This window comes from Ochotona curzoniae, unplaced genomic scaffold (assembly GCF_017591425.1).
Source record: "Ochotona curzoniae isolate NIBS_2020 unplaced genomic scaffold, NIBS_Ocur_1.0 contig_3498, whole genome shotgun sequence".
Taxonomy (NCBI): Eukaryota; Metazoa; Chordata; class Mammalia; order Lagomorpha; family Ochotonidae; genus Ochotona; species Ochotona curzoniae.
Window position 1 is genome coordinate 19,389,459 of NW_024465885.1, and position 4,451 is coordinate 19,393,909.

Below are 4,451 nucleotides of genomic sequence, written 5' to 3' on the forward strand. Positions count from 1 at the left end.
CGCTCTGCGGCTGGCGCCTGCGCACTGAGACGCTGAGGCCGCGCCGCTGCCCTCACTTCAGCGGCTGCCCATTCCTCCAGCTTTCCGGGGGTCTCTTCCTGGAACCCCTCGACCTTTTCGCGGGTCGAGGAGCGTGGTGAACGCTGAGGGGCTTTTGTGCTAAGCGCGGTCAGAGATAAGCCTCGCTTCGCCTTCTTCGTTCTTCCCTCAAGGGAATTTTGAGTCCGTGGCCCCCCGGGATCGGAGGACAGGTGTGAGTCGTCCCGGCACTAGATGCGGTTGCTGAACGGTGCAGCGAGGGTCCGGTGAGCTCTGCGCCCGGGGCTGGTCCTTCCCGGTTCTCACGCCCTTTTCCGCAGTGACTCAGGCCGGGATGTTGCTGCCTTGCTCTCGGCGCAGACTCTGTAGGAGCCGAGGCGTTCACCTGCTGGCCTGAGCTCCTGGACTCTGGACTTGGAGTGGGTCTGTCAGAGCTGGAGACTAGGGCTGGCGCGGGAAGGAAGGAAATGGGAGCAGGCTTCCTAACGCAACGTGTTTAGTTTAATGTTGGAAGCATTAAAACATATGTGTGTGTACACCAGTTGTTAGAATTCCCCTACCCCAATTTCTTGATTGCTTGTAATTGCTAAGGAAAAATCCATGACTTTCTTGTGAACCTGTGTGGATAGTGCATATCCACTTGCTTGTTGTTGTGACAAAAAACTTTTCCATATCATGATAAAGGAAAAGTATACTGAGCTAATCCTTGCGATTACAAATGTACATAAAGACAATACCTTGTATTTATACCTTTACAGACAGATCTATTTATAATTTCATTGTTGAGAATCTTAGTTTGGCTTTCCTCAGAATCTACTGTCTTAAGCAGCACTGACTGCCGTCTGCAGGATAAAAATAATAGTATTTTTATGATTTATTTCTGTTATGAAAAACTCAAATGGCAATGTCAATATTATGAGTCACTTCCAGATTTATGAATCCTGTGTCAGGAATTTTTACATCTGGGATTAGATATTTGCTGTCCCCACTTCTTTTTTCCTGCTTCAGAGGCTCCCAAAGCTCACCTAGCTCCTGATAATTCTGCTGCTGCTGCTGAAATTAAGCAGTCCATTCAGGAAGCTGCTAGAATGGCCCAGCAAGGTGCAAGGTTCAGTTGTCTTGCCCCTTCTCGGGTTTGTCTGCTTGTTGTAGGAAAGTGAAATAAGGAAACATGTGGAGGAGACCCAGTCTTTGTGCCCAGAGCCTGTGCTGTTCCACTGGTGAGCTCTATTGGGGAAAGGCGGGTTGCCCAGGCTGCCTGTTGTAATAAATGGCACGGAGCATGTGCGTGAACGCGTAAGAGGCGAGAAGCTGCTCTGCAGCGGTGATGGTATTCCTCCCTGCCGCCGTCACCCTTGTTTTATTACTCCCACACAGTCCCCCCTACTGACCCAATTGTAACAGTTGGGAAAATGCCAAAATACTTAGCAGCAACCATATGGAAGACCCACCAAAAGTGCACAGCAGGAGGCAAAGAGGAAGCTCCTTCATTACAATAAAGATAAAATAGAAATATGCACTGTTTAAACTCAGCACCCTGATGGCTCGATTCTCCCCTACATGGAGACAGACTGATATTTAACTGACACACATCAGTCTGTCTGGCATCCATTCTGACTAGTCGGTGCTCACATTGTACTCAGACATGCTTTCTCTCCTTCAAGGGAGTGATAGGATTTTTAAATGTAAGCTAGAATACATCAGTATAATAACCTTCATTTACTTATGATCAATATGACCGCTTACAAATAGTAAGTCACAATACTAGAAGATAAAGTATGTTCTTTTTAAAATGTTATTAAGAAATAAACTAGCATCCGGTGGTCATAGCATGATGACCAACGCTCTTCTTTAATTTGCACAGAGTAAAAAATACATATTACGGATCTCAGGGCACATCCCATGTTATATGTTGGGGTTATGCCAGTGAATAAAAAAATACAGTTCCTCTCCCTTTTTATCATAACTAAAGTCACTATCAGCTCTTTTTCTTAGTCTTTACTCACTCATCTATCCATCTCAGTGTAGGAAAAGAGCTCTCACAACTAGATGTGATCCTAGAATTCTGTGATCAGTTGTCTCTGATTCTATACACTGCTTCTGGTTGAATACTCTGAAAATACAGGAACAATTTTCACAATAGTGTATATTGAATCACAACAGACTTTTCATTAAATAAAGTTTTCAGCATTTTTAACATGAGTTTTTACCCAATCCTTCCCACTAAACACTTGATTAGAAGGCAACTTATGCAAATGCAGAAATTTTTGTGTATCATATAAAGACAGCCACTAAGGCACCAAGCCACTTTGGTATTGATGTAGAGACTTTTAAAGCATTGCAGCTTTCTAAGAACACATTGATGGGAAATTATCAAAATCGTTTTTAACTTTCAATTTTAAGAGCATTCTGAATATTTCCTAGACAAAGGAGATTTTTTTAAATCAATGTATGATATGCCCATATTATGTTCATATTCTTTCAATTGTAGCAATCATAAAGATAGAAAATGAATTCAGTTTGGCATGATTCATGAGAAAATAATGTTCATTGAATATGAGCAATATTATAATCATCTGAAACTTAATGATCGATTCTGTTTCTTTGAAAAGTTGGAATATTTCTCTTGGTTCAGTCTTGGCTCTCTTGGGTTAGCATTTCAGTGGTTCTAAATCTCTATTTTGATACCTGTGAAATTTCTCCACTTTATATAAATACATTTCAAAAAATTTGGTAGTGCATCTTCTTTTTTTAAGATTGTATTTATTTTTATTGCAAAGTCAGATATACAGAGGAGGAAGAGACAGAGAGGAAGATCTTCGGTGTAATGATTCACTCCCCAAGTGGCTGCAATGGTTGGAGCTGCACCAATTTGAAGCCAGGAGCCAGGAGCTCTTCCGGGTCTCCCCCATAGGTACAGTGTCCCAAGGCTTTGGGCCGTCCTCGACTGCTTTCCCAGGCCAGAAGCAGGGAGCTGGATAGGAGATGGGGCTGCTGGGAGTAGAACTGGCACCTCAAGGCTACCATACCTGGCCTGGTAGTGCACCCTCTTTTCTCTTGGCTCTGCTGATAGACCATGTCACACTTGAGAAGACTGGATTATGGACACAAACTGTCGATAACCAATTCTGCAGTTTCTAGTTACTAGACATGGGGCAAGTCATTGAAGGTCTCCATGTCCACAGCATCCCTTGGGTAATAGGACTAACATTCACATTCTTCTGATACAGCCATTGGAGAGACTGTCAATTACTACTTAAGTATGTGTCTAATGCATCTCGCAGAGTATTTGTGTTGCTACAGCAGACCGCCACAAATACTACAGATAGTTCATAGGCAATGGGATCGCATTTTCTTATAGTTGTGAATCCTGGGAAGTCCAAAGTGAACATGCTGGCTGATTTCTTCTATGGGAAGGGCAGCTCTCTCCAACCATAATGGAGTTTCATTGCTTTGACCTCTGGAAATGAGGAAGACTATGTGTTTCCGTGGTGGGAGAGGAAAAAGACAATATAGAGGGAGGCCACTGTTTTATGACTTCCTGATCCTGGGAGGCTGTGCCCTGATGCCATAGTCATCTCCCCAAATCCATACCTCTAGGACCAGCACATCCGTGGTCAAGTAGCAACATATGTATTGGGGAAACACATTCAGACCATGGTGCATACTAAATATTCCCAAAATATTAGCTGTTATTGTTTCCGGCTCTCTCACTTTTGTTTTCAGGAGAGTAATCTCCCTTTAAAATTCACTCACCTCTACTAGATAAAATGTAGGTTGAAGATTTACATTTTCGAGTTCTGATATTGGTTGCTTCTATTACATATCTCTTCCCCACAAATTAGGCCATTGATTTCTTCTTCTTAATTAAAAAATAAAATCTGTTTTTCTTGTGCTTGAATCTTGTATGAGTTGGCTTATTATAAGAATGTGTGACTAACATTGTGTTTGTTTTATGTGAAGGATTCATTTTTAATTAGTTTGTATTGGTCTTGTCTGCTCTAATTGCCAATGAATCACCTTGGGCTCAAGGAGATTGTCTTATCAGACTTTTCAAAATGTGTTTCTACTGGAATATTCACATCTAGTGGGGATTTAAGAATGTAATAGCATTTTATATTGCCTGTTTTTCAATATTTTAGTTGAAAGTGCATAATACCCAGTAGTATGCATGTATTGAACTTGATGAAACACTTTACTCAAATTTCCATATATCTGGGGCTGGCATTGTTGTTCTGTTGGTTAAGCTACAGCCAGTACGCAGGTATCTTATGAGGGCAGTGTCCCCGCTGCCGCACTTCCTTTCCAGTTCCCTGTGGCTGTTACTGGGAAGGTGGCCAATGATGGTCCTTGTCCTTGCGACCCAGCTGTCCACAGGGAGGCTGTACTGGAATTCGTGGCACCTACTTTCA